The 27,314-nt window shown below is 39.2% G+C and overlaps 1 long non-coding RNA gene across 1 annotated transcript; it reads left to right on the forward strand.

Annotated features, from left to right (window-relative positions):
- The first annotated feature begins 337 nt into the window (after positions 1-337).
- LOC122791717 lies at positions 338-23,727 on the forward strand. Its single transcript, XR_006363191.1, has 2 exons — positions 338-623; positions 23,538-23,727. It is a non-coding gene; the product is annotated as an uncharacterized LOC122791717 (long non-coding RNA).
- The last annotated feature ends 3,587 nt before the right edge of the window (positions 23,728-27,314 follow it).

A 27,314-nucleotide genomic window follows, 5' to 3' on the forward strand; every position in this document is an offset into this window, starting at 1 on the left:
GAGCTGTCACATACGCCCACATAGTGTGTGTGTGTGCATATACTGCATTTTAAAACTTTACATTAGTGCAATAAAATGCACATTTTAGCTTCTCATCCACTGATGTCAGTAAGTTGTACTATGAGTACAGTCATTATCTGTAGAGTGGTGGGGGTTTATTCTGAGTTTGTTTTTTGTATATTTGATACATGCAGTCTTACATTAAAAATGCAGAGCAGAATTGCAGCGTGATGCGTCATGCAATGAGGGTGTGTGAAAAAAATATGCAACTGTGTAAGACTGATAATTGCTAGCTCTGAAACATTCTGTATGCCATCCTGTGCCACTTAAAATCTGAATCTGTTTTTCTCACATATATTGATCTGTCTAAAATTTATTAAGCTTAAAAATTTGTTGGAGTCTGCCAGTACAGATGGTTTCACTCAGACTGTTTTCACTTGTGTGAAGCACCATGCATAATAAACTGCTACATTACTTGTACAGCATAATGAAATATTAGGTAGTGACTCTGTAGAAGAACATTCTTCTGTTTATACTAACACAAATGTTTTTTCTCCCCTTAGGGTGTGGAAAAACTGTTCATTGAATTCAGTCATGAAGAGCTCTTTGCATTTTACAACAAGGTTAGCATATATGTTTTGAGGTGCTTAAGTGATATAAACCTTAAGAAGTGTATTCATTAAGGTATAATTCTGTTCTTTTGCACAGTAAAGAAAAATTACATTTTGAATACATAACCAGCATTTTTTTAAGAAACGTATCATAGCAACATGGTTTAGTCATGGGGAGAGGGAACTAATCACGTTCTGCTGCATGACTGTCTTCATGTCAAGTATTGGCTTATATCCAAGCTTAAAAGCTGAAACACATTTGGTTTATTCTATGTATTGATAGCAGTAATGCTGCTTGAAAGATTTGTCTTAACCTTTTTAACAGACCAAGCAATGCTGGGTTTGATAACCTTTCTGTGTGATATGTTGCGTACTAATGGTCTGCTGTCAGAAAGAATGCTTCCTAATGTCTTTGTGCTGCTAATACTTTTTGTAGCTCTGTTTAGTGTATTCTTGTTTTGAGTAAATGCCTTCAGGTCATTCTCCCTCAGTAGCTCAAAGTGCTAAGACCTCTAATATTCAGAAAGCTGGCATAGTCTTAACTTTGATTTTTTTTTTCTCCTTTGGGTTGAGTGAGTTGAAAATTACTTTGATTTTACCCTTTAATTCCTTCCTAAATGATTCCATCATGAGATACACAGATGTCCCTTTCATCAGGCTGGATAAGGAAAAGGTCACAGTCAGCTGTCTGTCATGTACCAGGATCTGCCATGTCACACATGCACTCAAGTCTGTCAACAACAGGTACTATTATGACTGTCATAGTCCATCTTGGTGCGAACAACTTCGGACGTACCTGTCTGGACTCTGAAGAGAGACATGACTGAGCTCTCGGACTTTGTGTCTCAAACAGGTAGGTCCCTAGCATTTTAACTTCACCTAGGATGATGCCTCAGTACAAACAGAAAATAATTGACTTCAATAATCGGCTTAGTTGCTGGTGTCATTCTAAGGGGATCCAGTATCTGTCAACCTGAGATGACATGATTGACAGACATTGTCTTCATCTGTCATCCCTTGGATTTTGGCTACTGGCTAAGGCTTTTGCCACCCCTATAGTGCCTTTTTAGGCAGTGTCTTAAGGACAAAATTCCCCGACGTAAAAACTCCATCTAAAACCACCTCTGATGACTTTCTAAATTATGACTACTCTGGTCTGCCCTTGTCGAAGTGGTGGGGAAGAGAGAGGCTGATTAAAGAGGAGAATGCTGATGATTAACAGACATTTTAGGTGAAAAAGTGCTGAAAAAAATAATCACTGTGGTGTTTCTTTGTTTTCTAATGTTATATATATCTAAGCTGTGTAACAGACTTGCCACACTCTGTTAAGAATTTGGCCATATGATCGTTTTAAAAAAGCTGTAAATACCCACTATAGTACTAAGTGAATATGCAAATGCAGTTGTGATGCACCTGATCCAGTAACTCTTGAGCTTCTTCCTTCCTTCTTGTTTTCCTTCATCCTCTGTCATCTCTAAACATTGGAAAAGTTCTTTAAGACCAAGTAGTGTAGCAGCTCAGTACTGAGTGATCTAACTGGAAGAAACCTTAGGCTGAAAGGAACCAGGTAGTCAGCAAACATGGAAATCAACTTCATCTCTGTTTCCGTGATGATCAGCTCCACTAGACTGCCCAGTAAAATGGATAGCAATGGAAACTACTTAAGTGATGCTAAGGCCCTCCAATATTCCCTTTTTTCATTACAAGTAAGCTTTTGACATTGTCGAGTGAGGTTTGTCCTCCTTTGTGCAGCATCTGTAGATATCCATAGTGGTTAGGTGATGTTGAAATGTTGGCCAAGAAAAGGCAAATAGAGGTTCATGATGTGTTGTTGCTTTGAGTTCTGTGTTCTGATTTTTTACCTCAACACAACAATACTAGAATGAGAGGTGAACACAATGCATTTTCAGCCAATGTATTCAGGTTTTTTTATGGTGCTATTTTAAGCTTGTAATTTGCTGTGCCTCATGATTTTCCATAAATGTGTAGCTGTTATACCCATTTTAGCCTTCTTTGATCTATAACTCTTAATTTGTGAAGTCACATCTTCAATATCTGAGTTTAGGGAGCAGAAATATGACTTGGTCTAATTACAAAATGTATTCACAGTGCAGTATCTAGCCTCATCATTATCAAAGCTAGTACAATGTTTTCCACCAGTTCCAGAAATGCAAGGCTTTCCTGCATGGGAAGCCTAAATAAGGCCCTGTTCCCAAGTAGCAGCACATTAAAGGCCTGTGCCCTTATCAAGAACAACAAGGTTTTTTAACTTGCTCTTGGACTGTTTTCTGCAGGTTTTCAATTTAGACAGGTTTTCTCAAGAAAAGGACTCGGTAGATGGCACGAGGATTAAGCTGTGAACAGCTTTATCCTGCTATCACAGTTTTTGATTCCATAAGTGTCTATTTCCCTGCTGTATAATTATGAGCTGAGTCACTACTCTGGTCAGCCCTGAAAAGAGGTTTGTAACTAATGGGTTTGTTTGATTAATTAATTAATTAATTAATTAATTAATTAATTAATTAATTTAATGGAAACATTAAAAATAATATATAGGTCTCCTTTCATATACATCACTGCTGGCTTATAATGTCAGTCAAGCTGATAAAAAAACGCACAATACAAAAATGCTACCAGTGATTTCAGACTGTCTCTTCTCATGGAGAATATAAACCCACACAATAAGAAAATCAAGTTCCTTCTTCCCAGAAAAGCCACAAAAGCAGATTCTTGAAAAAGTCATCCTATGATTTTGCTTCAGGGTCTTCACTATCTCCAAGAATACAGGAAATCTGTTTTTTTTTAATACTCCACAACCTTATTAAGATTTCCTAGCACAATAACAAAAAGTGAAGCACAAAAAAATAAATAAATAAAAGGAAGACTTTCTAATAGTAAAAAGTAGTTTAGCGTAGTTTAACCATTCCTAGTGACAGCTTACAGTTTTATTACATGCTGTCCATAGAGAAGAAAGTTTCCCGACTGTGTACATTTTATTTCTTGTCTATATTGACTGGGAAAGTCCATCCAGGCTAAAAGCCCCTTTTTAGAGGAGGCCTGGGGAGAAAATGCTCCCAGTCCTATCCATTCCTAATCAAATAGTCTATCCAGGGCAGGCATTTGTGAAAAACAATACTTACCACTAATTATTTCTCATTTCTCATCCCTTCTGATTTGTTGTACTATTTTGATTATCTCTTCCTTCATGGTAATAAGTAGGTATTTCCATTTCTTAGTAATTGTCTACCAGGGCAACCATCTATTGATAAATGTTTGCTTTCTCCCAATTTATTTGTCTTTCCTGCTACTCCTTATTTACCTCTTCTTTCATGGGGCTAAGCAGGTTGTTCCATTTCTTAGTAATTGTCTTATTTACTGCCAAAGCTATGATTTCCAGCACTTTGGCAATTTTAATAAACCCCAAAGGCCCAGCAAAAAAAATATTTTTCCTTCATGTCTGTCTCTCTGTCTTTCCAGTATCTCCCCCACATGCCTTCCAATGTTAATCTAAAATCCTTTAGCCTTTTGCACATTCAGAAAATATGCAGCTCCTTACCCCATCCCTCTTTATAACATCTCCAGCAATTTCAAAACCCTGCAAGGAAAATCTTTACTAATTTGGATGGGGTATAAATGTGTAGTAACTTCCATGTGAAAATCTGAAATTTACTTGTGTAGTACGTTCTCTGGGAGTATGCAAATCTCTTCCCAATGTTCTATTGTGATTTCCATGTGTAAAAACATTTCCCATCCGCATTTCAGCTCATCAATCCCCACCCGATTTTCCTCCTGTCACTTTGAATACTGATATGAAGTCTACTTCTTTGACTACAGTATTATATGTGTCACATCAGCTATCCATTGAATAACTTCTGGACAAACCTTTCTTTCTTCTGAGACCCAACTAGATTTTAACAATTCTGCATTCGGTAATAAATACAACTCTCCTCACTTTGGGGTAATCATGTAATGCTCTAGTAACTTCCCAGTTCAGGATACTGTATTTCCCCAACATTAGTTCACAGTACTTTAGCCAGCCCCCCCCCCCTCCATCTACAAGCTGTTTGTCCTTTTTTTTCGGGTCCTAGTGCTATCAGCAGTATGTTTTGAGCCTGTAGTCCAATTTCTCCCTTTTAAAAAGTTTCTAAATGTGGTTGTAATTCTGTGATCAAGTTCCAAATTCATACTTTTCCATTTCCATAGGCTCTTCATTAAACGGTTGAGAACTTGTATATTTGACTTCTTTTCTGAGTCCTTATTTGTGCTTTTCAACCAAATCCCCTAACTATTTTATTCTATCCTGTCACTGTCCAAGTGGATATTTCTTATGCATCACTTCTCTTTTCCTAATTTTAATAGAAAAAAACTTTTGTCTTTTTTTTGTTTATCCTGTAGCCAGAGATCACATAAATCTTTTTAATCTGGCGAATAAGGAATCCAAGTCCATATTCGGCTTGGCTAATGTTAAAATTTTATTAACTGCATAAGTCGGTTTCAGTTCTTGTGGAGCCTACCTGAAGCCTCTTATCTTCAACATTCTGATATCTGCCATGAGTGGTTCCAAGTAAATAGCGAATAAAAGAGTTGGTAGACGACAACCCTGCCTCATTCCCCCTGGTAATTGGGGAATTTATCCGACAACATAGCCGCTATCTTGAACTTTTCTACAGAATCTTAGTAAATTGTGGCTAGCAGAGTTAACCATTAAAAATGAAAGCCAATCTTCTTCAGCATTGCAAAAAGATATGACCATGCAACATGGTCAAACGCTTTTTCTGCATCTAAGTTTACAGTCATCACTGAGGACACCCCCAACCCCAGTTAGCTTCATGTATTATTAGAAGAGTTCTTATCAGATTATCAAATGTCCTCCTATCCTATATAATCCATACTAATTATTATGTACAAGTAGCAGTATGTATGCATTTAAACAATTAGCCAGTGATGACTTAAATGTTTTATAGTAATGGTTTAATATGTAATCGGCTTAGAAGAACTCTCTCACTTGCTGAGGGTCCCTACCTTCCTTCAGTATTGTCACTACAACTCCCTCCATCCATGTTGTAGGTACTTGCATGATCAGCAAAACTTCACTCCTTAACTTGGTCCAAGTCAGCACTGAAGTGCCCCCTGTCAATTTCCACATTGCCCTTGATTACCATTCGGCAGTATGTATAAAGAGATTTCTTATGGTAGGTAGATGTAAAAAACCTGGCCATAGGAATGTGTCATAGCCAGGTTATCTGGTACCCCTCTTATTCCAAACTTAAGACCAAAAAGAAAGAAAAAATATACTTACAATCTCAGAACTGTAGTAGAAAAAATGAACAAAAAGAAAGAATGGACTTCCTATCTCAGCTGTAGCAAAGAGCTTATGCAAGCCTCCTGCTACAGTTAGTCACACATTAACTTGCTAAATACTTTCATTGAAGAAACCGCAGTATCACCTGCAACTTCTTATGGTTGATTGCACCCCCCCCCTCTAACCCAACAGCTTGAGCCTAGCATGACCATTTCCTTTGCCCTATGTATTGTCGAGTAATTCAGCAGGTTAATCAATATAGCAGTATTCTAAAGTTGAGTGATTGTGAGTTCAAAACCCAAAAAAGCATTTTTAAGCTCCAGTGGCCTAATGTATTTATTTATTTAATTATTGGCATTTGATCACTGGGAAAGTCTGACTGGGTAGAAGCCCATTTTCAGTGGATGCCCAGGGAAAAAGCTCCAAAATATTACTAAACATATTAAGAACAATAATTTTACAATTATTAAAAATAATACAAAAAAACAAATGGCTAAGGCGTTGGCCTCCTAAGCCATGAACTGTGGGTTTGAGTGCTATCTGTGGTGATATAATCTTGTTGCTGTCAAGCCCTGGCCCAGTGGCGTAATGGATAAGGCATTGGCCTTTTAAGCCAGGGAGTGTGAGTTTGAGTCCTGTCTGGCATAATATAATCTACCGCTAAGTCACTTAAACTTTCTGGATACAGTTGGGATGTTTAGCTAGGCTTATACTGGTCCCAGTGGTCATTAGCCTGGTATACGCTGATGAACCTATATAACTGAGGAACCTATATAACCTTTGAACCTATTGTAGTTACAAACTCTAATCTTACTTCCTCCAACCAGAATACATAATCTAACAACAGACTTACCAGATTGTAATTGGGGACCTATTTCAATAACCTACCACACCAGTCCAGCTAGTCTCAACAAGAAAGATATCCACATTAACAAGAAGCAAACTAAGCAGTATACAGGCTCTCACATATTTGCAGGACAAATTATTTCAGTCCTGTGTCTGCCAATATCAAGGATGATTGTACTACTCAGCTGTAAACCTATACAATCTTGTAGAGTAATTTGTTTTCCTATGAATATTTGCATGTTATATAAACATTTTTTTCTTCAAAACTGAAAATGTTTTTTTTTCCTATGAAAATTTGATTGTTATATATACATTTCTTACTTGTTTGTTATTTACCTGTGGAGCTTTTCTCCCCGTGCCTCCGCTGAAAATGGACATGTATCCACTCAGAATCTCTTGGTTAACAAATGTAAAATAAAATAAATAAATAAACCCTACACTAATGTATTACATAAACAAACAAATCAGAGAAAGAGCTGGCCAGCTCAGCAAAGAAACTATTTGGATTTAGAGCAGCCTTTAGTTTTACTGCATAACCTTTAGGTGTAAGCAGTACAGTAGTAGAAGTCTTAAGCAAAAATATAGCTTTGATCTATGAATGAGCATTAGATTTGGGGAGTTTTCAGGACATTGTGCACATGTTGGTTTTTCAAATAGTGGATCTTTTTCCAAAAAAGCTTAATATTCTGGTTATAAACTTTTGCTGCCTCATTCTTCACAAGGCAGTTTGGAAAACAAAATGATTTCTCTAGGCCTTGCTGTATATTTTTCATCCATTTCCTCTAATTCAGAGTTCGGCTGAAAGCAGTACAAGACAAGGCTATTCTCATCTTTATGTCTGTTTCCTGGAAGACAGACATAGTTTCACTTTTAATGAACACTGCCACTCTTATTCCGTGATCCTTGCCCTTCCAAACATCTTTATTGACACAACAAGACAAGGTGTAACTTCCCAATGTCAAGACTTTGAGCCTGTCATCTTAGAAAATAGAATTATAGATGTTCTTCATAGTCAATATTGTAGTACTGATTCTTGGATCTTCCTACCATGCAGAAGCCCATGACTGGCCCAATTTCCAGAATCGTTTTGTCATCTCTAGCCGACGGAAGTCTGATGGCTGACATCTAGATTTCGGGATTTAAGAGGGATGTCTATTGCTGCCATCTGTAGTTCTTTCTAGCCATGCAGTCTGATGTGCTGCTGCATTTATCAGATGCTTACAGTCAACCAGCTCCCTCGTTTTGCTCTAGAGTTTCTTATAACTGGTTTTCAGATAAGTATCCCGATGGGGAATTTTTTCTTCTGACTAATGCTCAGAAAAGGTAATAACTGTTGAAGTATGGGAAACAAATCCCACATAAAGACTTTCTTTTTGTCTGTTTTGTTTGGGGCCTCAGCACAATGTTTTCAGTTGTTATGATTGTGCTGGCTTTTGAGTTAAGACCCGTAAGCACTGGGCTGAAGTCCACGAAGTCCACATGGGGTCCTTGGACCTGGTTCTTTCTTCTACTTCTCTTTCCTTGGCTTTAACCACTAATTTGCCAAAGAAATGCAAAGACAAAAAGACTAAGGAAAAGGATTGAATGGACGATAGCGATCATTCTGCATTTGCATCCAAGTCGACCAATGATTCTGGTGAGGCACTTTTGCAGTCCCCTCATCCGATGACTTCATGAACAGAGCCCTCTGATTTCCCCTCAGGATACCACCATGCAACAGGACAATTGATTTTGCTTTTTCCAACATGAACGTCTGTTGGGTCTGAAGTCGCTCACCAGCCCTCAGCTTCTGATGTCTAAGTGTTGGTTACTAACGGAGATAGTTAATCTTCCACAGTTATTTTACAAGAAAACACACCAATAATCTGGACCAGTCACCCAACTGCAAACCAAGTCCTCTCTTTCTAAGTAGCCACTTAAACTAAAGAACAATCAGCTTACCTCAGCCTACTTTCTAGTGATCAGCCACTACAACCTAGGTCAAAACAAAGGACCTTCTTAAAATTGCCCAGGAACTCATAGCCTGTATGAAATCTAGGGAGACCAGCCATGCACTACAGACTACTACTGAACCTTATCCCATTAAAAGAAGAAGGGATGTTTCTTTTCAGGAAGAATCTGTTTCTTCAGGATCTGAGGATGAGGAAAAATTATCTTACTCTGAACACCACTCCCCTCAGTACAACCTTGATTCTGACTCAGATGATACCCTCTCTTCTACTTCTCCCCCAGAAGATTTATCCTTTGGGGATATCTTGCAAAAGATGAAGGCCTTTCATTGGGAGAGCAAGGAATTCTCTCAGAACCAAACCCATTACAGGCAGCTTTTAAATTTGCCATCTCCCAGTCCACTAGCTGTTCTTACAGTCCATGTGGTACTATATGATGTCTTTGGAGACATCTCTCTGCACCCATTCTCTCTGCCACTTGCCTCAAGGAAACCTGATAATTTTTATAGAATGCTTGACAATCATAGGCACATCTACGTGAACCCACAAGCTGATCCCTCCCTAGTGTCAACTGAAGCCACTAAGGGTATTCCTAAGCCTGCTGCTAAAAATTCCCTACCTAATGATAGGGAAGGTAGATTGCTAGACAGATTTGGAAAAAAAGACTTGTATATCTGCTACCCTGTCTATGAAGGCCATCAATTCCCAGTTTTACATGTTAAAGTACTCAAGAGTCCATATAGGAACAAGTCATAACTAAGGCAGAGGGCATGACAGACGAGGCTTTTATGAAGGGACATACAGGAGTCAGCTAGAGCACCACTGCAGATTTCCACACATTCTCTAAAATGTGATTGGGGTGCACAGGTGCTACTGTTCATAGACATACCTGGCTGAGGGCCCAGCCACTTTCTGGCCAAGTAAAAGCCAAACCACTGGGTGCCTCATTGTATAAAGAAATCTTTTTGGGCCTCCTGCAGGGAGTGTTTTTAAGAAGTTGGACAAAAAAAGGGACACAGTTAAAAACTGTGAAAGAATTGTGTCTTTCACCCCTAGATATAATAGAAATTACCCTTATAAACTTTGGCCTCTGTTTGCGAAAGAAGATAAAGAGAGCCCCCCCCCCCCCTCGAACAAAGAGACCAAGACAGTCTAGAAGATAGTAACTTGAACAATTCCCTTGACCTGGTGGGTCCAAAGACTCTGACCCCTCAGAGAACAGCTGTGACTATGCACAGCTCCCCTTCCTATCCCTCTAGCAGGAGGACATTCTTCCTTTCCACCCCAGTGGAAACTCATCACCTTAGATTAGTTGGTCCTAAACATCATATAAAAGATCTACTTCATTCAGTTCAAAGTAAGGCCCTCCACCCTTCTTAGAGATGCCAGAGCCACCAAAAGAATAAGAGGATCTCCTTGCCCCATCTTGAAGAGCTCTTCTGGTAAGGATACATTCAGCTAGTCCCTGCTAGGAAGGAAGCAATTTGTTTCTACTCCAGGATCTTCCTAGTCCCAAGAAAAGAAGGCACATGGAGACCAAACTTAGATCCTATGCCAGAGCAACACCTTAGCAGATTCTTTAAGCAAGGTCTTTCTGAGCTCTAATGAATGGATACTAAAAAGGGAGATGATCTTGGACCTCACCCATCAGTGGGAACACCCCAGTATACACCTTTTTGCCATTCATTGGAACAGATGACTACAAAGGTTCTGCTCCTGAACTCAGTGGACAGAGACATGGAGAGCAAATGCCCTCTCTTTCAAATGGGGTGGCCTCTTTCTTTATGCTTTCCACTGATTCCCCTGATTTCCAGGGTTCTGATAAATGTGAGGTCAGACAAGGCCAAGCATGATACTCATAGCTCCCTTCTGAGCAAGACAGCATTGACCCTCCTTCATCTTGACTCTCAGCAAGGGAGGTATTACAGTCTTCCATAAGTGATAGAGCTACTCATCCAGCTAAAGGGGTCTGCCATTCATTCTCACCTGACCACAGACTAACAGCTTGGTTTCTGAACCCAAATAATGCAAGCTACTGTACAGAAGTGCTATCAATCCTGAGAGAGGCAAGAAGACCAAATACCAGAAAAAACATACTTATATAAATGAAAAAAGTTTTCTTTTTGGTGCAAGAACAAACATATTAGTCTTCCTGATGTGGGCAGAAATTTATTGCTGGAATATCTTTTGGGATTGCTTCTGTAGGGCCTTTCTTATTCCAGTATTAAGGTAGATGCTTAAGCCATCTTTGTCTTACTTGCTCCCCCCCTCTATCTGTTCTCACTTCCTCCTGAAACAATTCCTAAATATGGCCATAATCTAAGCCCTCCCCCCCCATAAGAACCCCTGTACTTGCTCCCCCTCTATCTATTCTCACTTCCTCCTGAAACAATTCCTAAATATGGCCATAATCTAAGCCCCCCCCCAAAGAAGCCCTGTTACTACCTGAGATGTAAAGTATTAGGAAAAACTTACATTACCACCTTTTAAGCCAACAGCGTCTGCTCTTCTAAATATGCTCACTTGGAAAACCATCCTACTGATAGCCAACACTTCAGTCTTGATGTGCAAAAGATCACTTCACTGTGTCCCATAAGGACAAGGTAACCCTAAGAACTAATCCGTCCTTTATGCCCAAAGTAGTGTCAGAACGCTCCTTGAATCAAACTAGTCATTTGCTTGTGTTCTTTCCTAATCCACAGAATAAAGCCAAGCAAATCCTACATTCCCTGGATGGAGGTCAGGTGTTACTTGGACAGGACTAAGTTCCCAAACAGAGAAGATCCATCCCCAACAGACTATCTCTAAATAGATAGCCAACTGTTTCACGTTCTGCTGTGCCCATCATAGTAAGCCATTACCAATCCTTGTTAGAGCCCACTTCACCAGACACAATGTAACCATGACTGTCTCCCTTAAAGGTGTCTCTACAAAGACCATCCTGGAAGCTGCATATGGACATCTGTCCACACCTTTAGTAAACATTACCATTTAACCAGTACCTCCAGGGCTAGGGCAGGTTTTGCTGCTGTTATGCTACAGAACCTGCTTTTTAAGGGGTTATCAGACAGCCTGCCCTCCAACTTGTAGCTTTGAGAGTCCTTCCATGAATCAGTACTGCAACATTGACTGTGAAGAACATAGTAGAGTTGTATCACACATACCATATTGCAGATTTTCGAATAGATCAGAGTTGCACTACAGACTGGCACCCTCCTACATATTTCCTGGCCTCTCCCCCATACCTGGGGGAACAGTTTTCACATGGGTAGTTCTTGACCTCCATCATCCCTTACTTTTATTGCTGTCATATGGTTAGAATCTTCTCCTATCCCTAACTAAAACTTTGACATCTGGAAGGGTCGTGCTGTTCTCAGACATCAGACTACTGTTCAGTACCTTGAAAGACCTGAAGATGGAGCCGACGGACACCCCTCTTATACCCTGATATGTGGACATTGGCCATCAGACGTCTGTTGGCTAGGAATGATGAAAAGACTCTGGAAATCAATCCGGTTGCTGGCTTCGGCATGGGAAGAAAACCCAAGAATCAGTACTGCAACTTTGAACATCTACAATTATGGCAAGTGAGACACAACTGCACTTTCTTAAATTGATTTATTCTCCTGATATTGACCATCCTGAAGGAAGAAAAAAATCCTACCTTCAGAAATGAAAAACATTTGCCAGCTAGATTACTTCACATGGCTTGAACCCTTTGAATTGTCCTATACCGAGACATTTAGACTGCTGAAATAATTTATTTCAGTCATATATGGCTAATTCATCCATCAGAGATCCTTTCTAATGTTTTATCAACAAAGAAATGAAAGAAAACACCTTTATCATGCCCTAGATGTGCATAGATAGTTTAGGTACCATTCCAGGAGGACACCTCTAAGTTCAGGAAAAAAAAGGATTAACAATTTGTAACCCATCAGTAAGAAAACTCCATCTAAATGGCTGACTTTCTGCATTATCTTTTGCTGTGACAAATACAGTCAGTCTTTACAAGACACAGAACAGATTCTTTTAGGGGAAGAGCAACCTTGTCTGCTTTCTTTCGAAATGTTTTGCTCTGGAAGCTGCTGCATGTGCTGCAGTTCACACATTTACCAGACATTATGAGTTAAAAGCACAATCCCAGGCTAGGACAGGATTTTCCATGGCTATGCTTCAGGAGATCATGTAATTATTCACTTTGTACAACTGAACGATTACTGCATTTTTTCAAAACTTGTTTTTGTTTACTGCTACAATGACCCTCCTTCATTAAGATAGTAGAGTTGTGTAAGGCAGAGACATAGCTAGGTGTTATGGTGCCCTGTGCAGCTCTCTAATCTCCTCTTTGAGGAGAACTAATCTGTAGTTCTGATGGTTGTATTAGGAGATGGATAGCAGGGTGCCTTGAAGAAGTCCAGAAGGAAGCCACCAGGAATGCGTGGGATGGGGTAAAAGGATATTACCAGGGAGGAGAGGAGACAGAGGTTTTTCTCATCTGAAACTATAAGAGACAGGAAGGCATGACATATGTCCAAAATATCTTCTTTTTAAATTGTAGCAAACTGCTTGCTGCAGTTGTGACAAGAGGCTTGCTGCTTTTGTAGTACCATTCACAGAGTGCTAAAGTGTTTCAACCCTGACCACAAATACAGTTTCTGGATGCCAGTAATGAACTTAACTGCTAGCTGATCATGCCCCATGACACCTTGTCCCCTTTGCCCTGACCTAGCTATGCTTCTGGTACAAGGTACTTACCATAACATCAGATCTTCAAGAAGCAATCAGTGTAACAGAGGGCTACCATTCCCCCACCTTAAGGATCTTATAGTTTTGGTAACAAGTTTTATTTAGAGTGTTCTGTTTGAATTATTATATTATTGCACAAAGATGGTTACTGCAGACACTAAGTGCTTAAAGAACAAACAGAGGCTTTTAACAACACCAGCTAAATAAGAGTGCCTTGCAAACTAACCAAAATTCATCAAATGTATGTTTGAGACCAGTGTTGGTCCCCACAGGGAATAAGTGCAGAACAGATGAAAATGCTGGCACGGAAAAGTGGGTAAAGCCAGTTATTATGTACTCTTACACTAGCCTCTTGAATGTCTATTGCATTCAGTGCTTTACACAACAGTACATTGCAGTTTGTATTAAACTGTTTGACTAAGTGGTTGAGCTGACATGCTCTGACCATATTGCTGTCCCAATGTCACTCATTTAGTGCTGCATTTGTAGTGGTTAAGCTGCTTGAGTGCTGCATTTGTAGTGGTTAAGCTGCTGGGGATGCCAACTATACTGAATTGTGATGATGGTGCAAAGTCCGTCTCTGTTTACCTTCTAAAAAGTAACATCATGTCTGATGCTGATAAATAGCCACAGCAGTCACTACTGGAATGTGTCTCCTTGGCTGATGATGTATGGGATGGCAATATTATTGCCCTCTGCTCCATTTTCTAATGTAACTTGCCTTCCTTGTGACTGTCTTCCTCACTGATTTAGGCACTCAAAAAGTATGAGTTGTTCTTTTGGTACTTGGTCAGTGAATATCTTGAATCTATGTCATTCAGCTGTGTATATTTGCATTGAACAATAGGTAATATGCATTTCATGAAAGGTGTTGTTACCCATTTTATACACATATTACATTTAATTAGCAGCAGAATACACTGAGCCTATCTTGTATACCTTTAAGTGCCTTCACTGTTTATCTTCCCCTGAACTTCTGTCTTTCCCCTCACCACTGCTTCACAGTCCTATGCCCTCTTGAACACATCTGTGAATTCTGTGTCTCTCTACCACCTGCTCTGACAGTCCCATCCATAGGTACACAGTGCTGTCCACAAGGAAGTATTTTTGCAGATCCAAAGAGTAGTGGGTTCTTACATTTTGCTGACTTTTCCTTCTCCGCCACCCATCCCTGCTACTGAAGAAGATACATTTATGTGATATTTTGGATATATGTCATGCCTTCCTGTCTCTTATAGTTTCAGATGAGAAAACCTTTGTCTCCTCTCCTCCGTGGTAATATCCTTTTACCCCATCCCACACATTGCTGGTGGCTTCCTTCTGGACTTCTTCAAGCACTCTGCTATCCATCTCCTAATACAACCATCAGAACTGCAGACATTACTTAAGGTGGGACTTGACTAGAGCCCTGTATAGCAGAAATATTTCCTCTTTGCTTCTGGAGTCTATACTTATGATGATACACTAAGTATTCTGTTGGCTGCTGCTACTGATCTCTCACTCTTCTCCTGGTTGTCCAGTCTTGATGCAATCAAAACTTTCAAATTCTGTTACTGACCCTTTTCTGTAAGTTTCACTGCCTCCAGCTGATGCCTAACACCAGGATTGATATGGCCCAGGTGCAGCCTTGTATTAGTCTTCAGTATCTTGCATATGTGTACATTGAACCTCAGATTACAGCTTTTAGCCCACTTAGTCTTTCCAAATTCTTCCTTAACCATATGAGTCTTGCCTTTACGTCCTGCTTAAATGAGTGGGTGGGAGTGTGCAAGACTCTCTTTGCATCTGGTTTATTTTGGGTCTCTCTGGCTTTTTGAGCAGGGTTACTTTCCTTTGAAGGAGCTGTCTCTTTCCACATCAGAGATAGCTTCCATTGATATCTGCTACTCTACTTTGCCTTTCTTTTCTTTGTTCCCTCTTTAGCTTCTCGGAATGGAGATGTTGAAGTAGGTCCATTCTTGACTGGCGTAACAGAGGCTGATGCTGCTCCTCTTGGGAGAGGAAAGGAATCCCTTTTTCCTTCTTTCATTAGACTGAGGTATAGTGTCTTGTCAGGTCCTTTGCTGGAATACTCTCCTTTCCCTTTTAGGATCTTTGGATCCCTTTCTCGCACCTATTGACAGAGTGAGGAGATGATCTAGGATGCTGTGGCACCTGGCTCAAGGGGAGTTTCTGCTGGGTTCTTTCTGAGCTTGCAATTTACTTTGCCACTTTGTGGTCCCTCCATCTCCAGAGCCTTCCTTGTCTTGGCCAGAGTGGCCATGCTGTGTTAGGAAGGGCTCCACTATTTGTTGCTTTCTGGATGGACTACCATTTTTTGTTTGTCATGTTTTTATTTATACGTTATGTTAGCTAGGTTAACTAACTGGGATGAGGCCCATTTTCAGGGGAGGGCAAGCAGCACTGTCTTGTTAAGTGACTTGCTCAGAGTCACAAAATAGTCAAATAGAGGCTGAGTGAATCAAGCCAAAGACTATAAGATTAAGCTTAGCAGCTCATAACATTAATCTTTGTTAAGCAGCATATTGTCCTGCCTGGGATTCTAGAGCTATGTTTTTTGTAAGGAGAGCCCACAGTTTCTCTAAGTCACAGTCCTTTGGGCAGCCATGTTTTGACTGTGAGCTTTTTCTGTGTGCTTGCCCAGTGGTCATCTTTTCAGGGATATTTATGCTTCTTGTGCCAGTTTTACCTTCTGCAGAATGCCAAGATTGTCTAGGATTGTCAACCTGGGCATGGGCTTAACCTGGCTAGTTTATATCATGACCCCTTTCTTGTATAGTCTTGACATTCCTCTGTTAGCAATTGGTCATGATACTTGAGATGGCTGGGGAACAAACACCCAACACAAACATTCAGACCTATTCGAGCCAGTTTGAGGTTGAGCCCCAGGTATGGTAGTGGTTTTCAGTTAAAGCTGTGTTTGGTCATGCCTTCTGAGGTTCCATGGAATGACATTGGCAGGTGAGGAAGGAAAAGTGGAGACACTGAAACTTTTCTCACTTTCTTTTGACTGCATCACTACTAGGCTGTTGGTAGTCTTGGTTAGGAAATTTGTTCTTTTGGGACCTTCCATGTGTTGATGCAACAGTAAGCTGTTCCTAAAATCCTTTTTAAAGCACAGGTATATTTACAGGTTCTGCATTTTGCAGGAGTCTCTTTTTTGTTTTATTTCTGCACCCCTGTATGCTTATGGGCCTTACACTCTTGAAAGCTGTCATTTTAAGAGGGGGAGATTTTCATTAGGGCCTGAGAGCCAGCCCTCCATTTCTTTTTACGGGGTGATGTCCAAGCCCAAGTTAAGAACTGTTCTGTGTAGTGTTTCCCTTAAGAGATGCTCTTTTTGTATTCTTTTGAGATTATATGCCTCTTCTTATTTTAATTTCTTCAAGTCTTTTGGGTTTCTCATACCATGACAGGAATGGACCTTATTCCTAAGTCAAAGTATGATTGAAGTTCGTGAAATCAGTATTGTTTCAATCCTTGATGTTAGGCAAAAGTGCTCATGCAGCACCCACAATGTGCCCAGAATTGATTCTTTCTACAGTTCACACAGAGTTACATGTATCAGTAGCATATCTAAATAAGACTGTAAATTCTTTTTTGAGAGACCCATTGCTCCTACTACTGTTGGAACTCTCTGGGTGTCTTTCTTCCACATTGTCCTCATTTCTGCCTGCAAATCAATGTATTTTATGACTTTGTGTCCCTCTGTATGTAAGACACTGTAATCAATGGGTGTAGCAATTTCAGTGATCAATGCCACTTCTATTCTCTTTTCATGGATTGCTGTATTTGTTTTTCTCACATCTATTTTTTGAATCATAGGCAATGGGTAATTCCATGTGATATTAACTTCATCATTCTCTATAATGCTTTGTGGCTAATGTTTCCAATGCTTCTCATCTACTTCAATATTGTAAGGTTTGCTTAATCCCCAATGCAACAATCTTTCAACATTATTATGCCTTTCAGTAAACAGGCCATCTACTATTAGTGTATCACACCCAGCAATAAGATGTGTGACTGTTTTCCTGTTCTGTTTTACAGAACCTGCATTTGTCTGTTTCTCCCACATGTTCAATAGATTTTGTAAACCAGTGTTTATGTAGTCCACTGTCATGGACCACTAATATTAACTGTTCATCTTTCGGTTTAAATTTACCCCTCCATAATCATTCTTGCATCAGATCCCGATTGACATGAGATTGTTCTAAGAGTTTATTGTACTTGCAGCTATATTTATGCCTGTTCCACATTTCTTGCCTTCTCATCTGATCTTTCTCCTTTTATTCTTTCTTTTCTTTTTTAGCACATTCAGTTGCTGCCTGATTTTGTCTACTTATTTTTTTATTTCCATTCCAGTTTGACACCAATATGCAGTGCATATAAAAAGTTTACACACCCCTCTTAAAATGTCATTTTTTGTGATATAAAAAAAATGAGACCACAATAAATAATTTCAAAACTTTCTCACCTTTAATGTGACATATAACATGTACAATTCAATTGAAAAACAAATCTGTTAGGGGAAACAATATAAAAAATAAAAAGCGTACAATATGCTGGTTGCATAAGTGTGCACACCCTTAAGCTAATACTTTGTTGAAGCACCTTTTGATTTAATTACATTCAGTCTTTTTGGGTACAGACCTGCCATCAATTAAAGAGACTCTGATTAACCCCAAATAAAGTTCAGTAGTCTTAGTAGGATTTTCCTGACATTTACTCAGTTGCCTGCTGCAGCAAAAGCCATGGTTCGCAAAGAACTTACAAAGCATCAAAGGGATCTCATTGATGAAAAGTATCAGTCAAGAGAAGGGTACAAAAAAATTTCCACAGTATTGGATATACCATGGAACACAGTGAAGGCAGTCATCAAAAAGTGGAGAAAAAATGGGACAACAGTGACATAGCAAAGAACTGGATGTCCCTCCAAAACTGATGAAAAGCCAAAATGAAAACTGGTCAGGGAGGCTACTAAGTGACCTACAGCAACACTGAAGGAGCTGCAGGAATTTCTGGCAAATACTGGTTGTGTACTATATGTGACAACAATCTCCCGTAAGTTCCATATGTCCGGACTGCGGGGTAGGGTTGCAAGACAGAACCCTTTTCTTATACAGGAAAACATCCAGGCTCAGTTAAAATTTGCAAAACAATACATCAAGTCTCCCCAAACCAAGTGGGAAAATGTGTTATGGTCTGATGAGACCAAGGTTGAACTTTTTGGCCACAATTCCAAAAGGTACGTTTGGCACAAAAACAACACTTCACATCACCAAAAGAACACCATCCCCACGGTGAAGCATGGTGGTAGCAGTATCATGCTTTGGGGTTGCTTTTCTTCAGCTGGAACTGCTGCTTTAGTCAAGGTGGAGGGAATTATGAACAGTTCCAAATACCAGTCACTTTTGGCCCAAAACTTTCAAGCATCTCCTAGAAAGCTGAATGAAGAGGAATTTCACCTTTCAAAATGGCAATGACCCCAAGCATACATCCAAATCAAGAAAAGAATAGCTTCACCAGAAGAAAATTAAAGTTTTGGAATGACCCAGCCAGAGCCCAGACCTAAATCCAATAGAAAATCTGTGGGGTGACCTGATGAGGGCTGTGCACAAGAGATGCCCTCACAATCTGACAGATTTGGAGCACTTTTGCAAGGAAGAGTGGGCAGGTATTGCCAAGTCAAGATGTGCCATGCTGATAGACTCCTACCCAAGAAGACTGAATGCTGTAATTAAATCAAAAGGTGCTTCAACAAAGTATTAGTTTAAGGGTGTGCACACACAACAAAGTATTAGTTTAAGGGTGCGCACACTTATGCAACCAGCGTATTGTACATTTTTATTTTTTCCCCTAACAGATTTGTTTTTCATTTGAGTTGTACAGATTATAGGTCACATTAAAGGTGGGAAAAGTTTTGAAATTATTTATTGTGGTCTCATTTTTTTTATATTACAAAAACCTGGCATTTTAACAGGGGTGGTAAACTTTTTATATCCACTATACTTCTGCTAAGCTAAGCAGGGAAGTCATCTTAGGTTTGTTCTCTTCATGTTTCAAAACTTTTACTATATTTGGATCTGGTGCAGTCAGCAGATATGTATACAGTCCTACAATTGCAGATGTGTATGTATGCAATTGATTTCAAGGAGGTCCGTGTCTCCTTTAGAACAAGGAATATATAATTTTGGTGTTATACACTGATTTTTGTATATCATTTGATAAGCGTTTAGTATTTTTCTTGTTTTCTTGTCCAACTGATTCAGTACCTTTTGGACAAGTCAATCACCCCAAAACCGTAAGTTAGAAGAGGAAGAGCAAATTGGTTTATAGCTTGGACTTTGTTGCAAGATGTCAGGGCTGTTTTTAGTATTAATTTTAGTCTTCTAAAATTTTCTTACTGAGTTTTGTTCGCATTTGTTCATGTTTGATTGTTGATCATTTATCAATTCACAAATATTTATACACTCCCTCCTGCTCAAGTTCCTTGATATCAAATTCCTGTTCCAGGCAGATTATGTTCTTGGTACAGCAGCTTTCCTGCTGTAAATGTTCCTTTTGTACATTTGTCAAGACCAAATGACATTCTTGTATCATCTGAGAAAGGTTTGACCACTTCCAATTGTGCTTTCAGCTTCTCCTCTGATGAGCTGTGCAGTTTTAAATCATCTGCAAAAAGAAGATGAGAAGTCTTTACCCTTTCTTGTTGTCTGAGAGCCAAATTGTAACCATGACCATGTCTGTTAGACCAAGTGACATTCTTATATCCTCTGAGAAAGGTTTGAACACTTCCACTTGTGCTTTTCGCTTCTCATCTGATGAGCTGTGTGGTTTTAAATCATCCACAAAAAGAAGATGAGAAGTCTTTACCCTTTCTTGTTGTCTGAGAGCCAAATTCTAACCATGACCAAGTCTGTGAAGTAGACAGCTTAATGGGTTATGGGTAAGACAAAAGACAGTGGTGACAGAGTCACCCTGGAATTTCCCCCTTTAATTTTTGTCCCAGGGATAATAATTTGTCCTTTTTTATGGCTTAGCTGCAAGGTGGTTTGCCACTGTTTCATGACCACTGTAATGTAATTGATCAATGTAGGCTGTATCTTTACATCTGTAAGCACTCCTTTACCCATGAATGTGGGATGCTGTCAGGTGCTTTTTTGTAATCTATCCATGGCATATTTAGATTCTTCTCCTTTTTACAATTCTCTATTATATCTTTATTTCACAACAAATGATCCTTTGTTCCACATGACTTTCTTTTGTTCCTTTTTATTCTGTTGGTATGATTTTCTTCTGAATGACTATAAACTTTGTCAGCATCAATTCTGGTATATAGTTTATACATTGTTGGAAGGCAATTTACTAGTCTACAGTTTTTAGGATAACTTGCATGTTCACTCGTAAGGAGGAGTACTGTTCTTTCTGTTAACCATGTTGGTGTCTGTTTATGGTGCTCACATAAGCAGTTCTTACTCGAGGCTAAATCTTCCTGTAACGCTGTTTAATAATTTTAGCCAGAGTTTAGGTACTGCATCTGGGCCTAGAGTTTTCCATTTAGGGGGTTTTCTTAATTTTGTTTCAATTTCTTTGGCCATTGTTTCACCCCATTTCATATCCTGTATATTTGAACTTTTTACTGTTTCTTTTACTTCTTATATCCATTTAGCATCTTTGTTATGTTCTGCAGGGTCTTTATAGGTATTTCTCTAAAATGTGTCTATTTCGTCTTTTTTTGGTACTGTTTCTTCTCCTGTGGGATATGAGTGATTGGTGGTGTTTTGTTATTCTCAGTGTGTTAAATGGTTAGGGTTCTTGTCTTCTGGTTGAGTACATGTATCATATTCAGAGATGGAGTTAATCTTTGCCTTTGGTCTGCTTTAGTGGCTAAGAGCTAGTGTGGTTTTCTTCTACAGTACTTGGTCTGCTCTGGGAACTGTATAAGATGCATCATCTTCAGGATGCTGTGGTATGGCGGCCTGGGGTAGGCAGGGATAGTCTCCATTTTTTGAGGTGACACTTTGCACTTTCTTGTCTGGTCAAGGTCCTCTCTCCTGATTTCCACTGGCCTGCCATTGGGGTCCATAGAGAAAGGCTGTGAGGCACAGGGAAGACTTCTATTTGAGTTCCAATGGATATGATTCCTGATATTGCTGAGGTGGTACCTTGTACAGTCACTGTTGTCTAAGTGCCCATAGTCTTGTGAAGGCCTTTGTTTGGGTTCAGTTCCATTTTTAGCACATGGCCACCATTCTGCCTTTGATCCCTGGTGGAAGGCAGACTTGAACCCTAGCTTCATCAGGTCAGAGAATCTTTTGGGAGGTCTGCTTTATGACTCCCTAGTGGAAATCCTCTTCAGTGTGGAACTTGAATTTCAGCTTTAGTAGGGTAATTCTGTGCCTGTTGGCCTAGTGGATGGGAGTCCATTCATGCATAATTTCCCACCTTGTTATTCAGTCTTTTTCCAGAGTTTCCAAAATTCCAAGGTTCAGACAAGGCTCCCTTCACTGTTCATTGCTGGGTGGATTCTTCTCTCCTTCCTATTTCTTCTGAGAAGGTGATTTCTGTCTCTAAACCTTTCCTCTGTTGCCACCATTTTCATTCAAAAATAGTTGGGGAGTAAAGTGTTCCCCTCTTTAGTGTTTTGTGCACTTGTGAGGGGGTTGAGTAATCTCCTAATGTGGCTCTACTGTGTGTTAGATTGGTGTTTTGTCTCCCAGTGCCAATAGAAAGTTCCTTTTGAGTGAAATATGTAAGACATTTATTAGTTATTTCTGCTAGCCCTCACCACAGTCATGTCCTTTCCTCTTTAGGAATAATTTATTTAATTACTTGCTTGCTTTGCTTCTTTCAGACTTCACCGTTAAGTCCTGTGGAGCCATTAACCACCTCTGACAAGATGTTATAGTCCTGATTATGGCTTCATGTCTAGGCCACTTCTAGGTAGTCTTTTCCCAAGATTCATCCTTCCCTTTCTGGTGGTTTTCAGTGTAGTAATTCTGTTTTTATCTCCCATTTTGGTTTACTGTTTACGTTTCATCTAAGCATATCTAACCATCAAAGACAGTCCTCGGTAATACATTTAACAGATGCATGATAACTGTATCATTTCGTTTACAAAGAAGATCCTTCTTGATGCTCTGTGGGTAGGCAGTCTGGATGTTGCCTAACTGACTATTAAGACCAGATTTCCCTCTAAATCAAGCAGTTTTATACTGCTATATCATGTGTTAGCAGTGCATGTGTATGAGTGTGTGTTGAAGGGGGAGACAGTTCTTCATTTGTAGGAAGGTGCTTGCTAATGGCTGAGCTAAACCGGTGGGCATATGGCAAGTACTCATTTACATGTTTGACTTGTAATATCATGACATGCAACTTTAGGTGAGCATCAGTTCCTGGTGTGGAAACACAGAAAAAGGATGCCACTTTTTGATTGGTGGAGAGAATAAGATAAAGCATAGGACTGATAAAGGAGGGTCCTTTTCATAAACCAATCTAGTATAGTAAGAACATATCTGTTATTTTCCTTGAAGTTCAGCAGAGGGTATTTTAGAATAATTCCTGTTTAATGCCATACCACAGCATCCTGAAGGTAGGTAATGCATCTTATACTTTCAAGATTAGTGTTCCAAAGATGAATAGCAGTGTTTTATTTCTTAGATCCAGCTGCTTTAACAGTGTAAGTGTGTATTATTCTTTTTGTGATGTGGAGCTTGGGGTACCTTCGTGACACGCTACCTACCTACCTTCCTTTTCGCATCAATGCTACAATGTTTACACCTGTTTCCTGTTGATGCTAGCTTCTCTTTGCTGGAGATCTCACAACTACTTGTGTCATACATCTCTGAAGATGCCATGTCCTGCCTTAGTTTTGTTTGAATTGGGCAGTCCAGTTATCATAAAAATGAGGTGGTTACAGTGGTAAAAAAGAAGTTTTTGATGTGGTATTACCATATTATAAATTCAATGTATTGTGTAGTATGCCTTTTGAACTATAATTGCATATAGTATTGTATCTGTTTCTTGTTGTGAACATTTTCATCATTTTTCATTTTAAGTTTCTTTTATTTTTCTCCCTAGCTTGAGACCATCCAAGCTCAGCTGGACTCTCTTACATGATGTATTGATGACCGAGTTACCTGGCATTTGTGTGCTACTTCTTTTGTCACTGTCATCAACTACGGTTTCTTAGCAGCAATGGTAGAACTTCCTGTGGAGTCATGACATATTTTTTATTACTGAATGAAATAAAGCCCAAATGAAACTCAAAGCTGTTATTTCTTTCTCATTTTGGATAGTAGCTAAAATCATCAGTTGTAACCTGACAGTCTTTATATTTGAAAACCTTTTAAGAGTCTTTTGTATTTGAGAGTGGATACTGGATGCCTTTCTGTAATCATAGGAGGTAAATATGAAGATCTCCAACCCAGTTTAATAAAAGCAACAATAACAACAAAACATGTGCATTGCATGTGCTGGGGTCTGTTTCGCATTTCCTTTATAATATATATGTACCCTCTGAACAGTCAACAACTATATTTACCTTTTGACAGCCAGACATGCATGAAAGCTTGCCACAGTGGTATCAACCTTGCTTTCCCTGAAACATTTGTCAGTGATTTAGCTAGACAAGGTTTCAGAGCCTTACATAAGAAAGTGCAAGCCCACAGAAAATAATAATTTGTCAAAGTACTTCATTTCAGTTATAGTTATTCATTTAAGCATTAAGGATCTGAGGATATGGTGGTGTGTAACATTATCATTCGTCAGGTGGATTGAAAAATGAAGTAAAACATGGGATTTTGACTTTTTTTGTAATTAAACAGGAACACCAACCCTGTTGTTCTTTGACCATTTTATGCTGTGTCCCATTTCTCTTAATTATGTTGGTGCTTTCAGTGCCTAGTGAAAGCACATGAATACTGCTAAATAGTAAGTTATGATTTGAGTTATGTTAGTGTTTTTTTGAATAAGCCCCTAGGGGTGTAATGTAGAAAGGGAGGCATGACCAGGTGCCTCACTGCCTCCAGGGGTTGAATAAAGTATATTAACATAATCTGTAACCACAAGTTTATATTTTGTTCCAACTTTCTAACCCAGAACTTTTTAATTTTAATACATTGTATGCACTGACATAACATATTCCATATGTAAGACATGCATTTTGCTGCCATGTCTATGTGATTTGCAGAAAATGCCTAAATAATTAAAGTGAAAGGTATTAATGCAAGTTTTTCAACTTGTGTGGAAGAAAGTGACACAGCAAGCAGGATTGTTGGGTGATTTTTTATTTGAATTGCTTATTCTTTATTGACTATATGGACATTCAAAATTATAAAATTATGCATACTTATTGGTTGTCAGACTGTGTACATGCATATGTGTGTGTGTTTATATAATATATATATATATATATATATATATATATATATATATATATATATATATATGATCACGAAAGGGTTTGCATCAAGATCTAAGGATGTAATGGTGCCCCTCTACTCTTCCATCATCAGACCCATTATTGAGTACAATGCACCAATTGGAATGTACCTGGCTAGACATCTCCAGCAGTTGGAGAGACCACAGAGGTACCTAACCAAGAGGATTACTGGCCTCAAATAGTTGCCCTATGCAGCACGATTGAAAAAGCTAAGACTGTTCTCTGTTGCATACCGCTTGCTCAGAGGCGATCTCTGTCTAACGTACAGAGCCATGTCCCACCCAGAATTGTTGAACATGCTTCATCTTAGCAAAACCAAATCTACTAGAGCTACACGCTCTAGGGATATAAACCTCAACACAACAATGAACAGAACAGGCTGGAAGGATAGATTCCCTTCGCAGAGACTTCCCTTACTATGGAACAGGGTCCCGATCTACATAAGACAGTGCCCCTCACTATCACTCTTCAAGAGGAACCTTGATGAGTGGATGGGTAACAGAAAGTTCACACCGGGGATCACACCAACAGCACTACTAGATAGGGGCCAAGGGTACTAGCTGCTAGTACAAGGGTCAAGGGAACTATTAAAGGGGCGGTGAATACCGCACAACATGGCTGGGCTAATATATGACCCTATATATATATATATATATATATATATATATATATATATATATATATATATATACATATACACACACATAGATACACACACACACGTGTGTGTGTGTAACATAATCTTTTTGTTTATGTATTTTGTGAGAAAATGAGAAACTTGGTCATGTGTGCTTTTTATATGCATGACAGAGTGTGTGAATTGTGAGACAAACTTTTTACTTAAAAATATCAGTATATCTTTTAAATATACATATGTTATTTATTTATTTATTATAGTTTATTAACTGGGTTGACAAAATGGATCTAGGGAGAAAAGCAGCCATATTATTGCTTAAATGTGTGTGTGTGGACTTAAGTCAGCATCTGTTTAGTCAACATAATTTGGTGGAACAGATGGTCGACAGGTGTGTGAGATGAGATCACTATGCTACTGGGGTTGGGGATTTGCCCTTTCCTCAGTATTGTATGATTTCTGAGATAGAATATAAAATTAGCAGGGGGGTTGGAGGTGCAGGGATGCTTGTCACCTGCAAAAATCAATGTTTTTAACTTGTATGCTCCAAGGTTATCTCTTGGCATATGCTTTGTGGTATGTTGCTGTTTTTTGTCAATCTTTTATTGCTGATGTTAGTGATGTTGACATCTGGCTGTTTCAGTCAGTTTTAGTAGACATATATGTATACATAATTGTGTCTGTTAGCATAATTGCTATAAATATTGACATGACATACATGTAATATACAACTATGATCTTGAGTGGACAGTAAGATGAGATTTATGAGTTCAAGGTGTGTATATAGGTATGTATCAACTTTAGTAAAATGACAGAGAGGCTAAGTAAATTAACAAAATAAACACAGAAGAAAAAGGGAGCAAGTACACATACACCATAATTAGCAACATGTTTGGGTTTAGTGAACCTTTCTGAAATCAAGGTTAAGTGGGTGCTTGCACTCACCCAGAAGAGGTACAGAATGACCTGGAAAGAAGTTCCTTCTTTCATTGTCATCTCTCTTCCTGCACAAAATCAGATACACTTGTGCCACCCCATCATTCAAACATTGTTAGAGCAGAGCACAATAGAACCCGTACCACTGCAATACATGGGAAAAGAGTTCTATTTCAGACTCTTCTTGTTTCAAGAAAAGGAGGAGACAGGAAGTCAATTCTGGATCTGTCCACCCACACCATTCTCCTTGTTCCATCTTTGAAGATGTCCCTGCAAACTCTTCTCCCATTCATCCTTTCTCAAGACCTTCTTGATGTCTTTGGACCTGAAATATGCCTACCTCCACATTCCTGTTTACCTTGCATACAGGAAATTTCTGAGGTTTTCTACTGGCTTATCGCACTTTCAATTCTGTGCTTTGCCTTATGGACTCTGTACAGCCCCCAGAGTCTTCACAAAGTGCATCACCCCAGTAAAAGCTTACTGCAGGACAATGCCCTGGCAGACTTTCTAAGCAAATCAAGAGAAGATTCCCACAAATGGATGCTGAACAGAGAGATCTTTCTAGACATAGTGCACAAATGTTTCAGGAGGGGGGGTGACACAGATATTCTTGCCTCCATTGACAACAAATAACTTCCACACTTTTACATAAGGACCTATTGTCCTCAAGCTTCAAAAACAGATGCAATTTCCTTCCCTTGGAAAGGGAGGTTCTTATACGGCTTCTCACCACTTCTTCTGCTTCCTAAGGTCTTACTAAAGATCCAGAAGGAAAGCCCAAGGATTTTACTGGTGACTCCTTATTGGTCAAGGCAGGAGTATTTCCCCCTTCTCTTCCACC

The sequence above is a fragment of the Protopterus annectens genome, chromosome 17.part0 (assembly GCF_019279795.1).
Source record: "Protopterus annectens isolate FY-2018-M chromosome 17.part0, PAN1.0, whole genome shotgun sequence".
Classification (NCBI taxonomy): Eukaryota; Metazoa; Chordata; order Ceratodontiformes; family Protopteridae; genus Protopterus; species Protopterus annectens.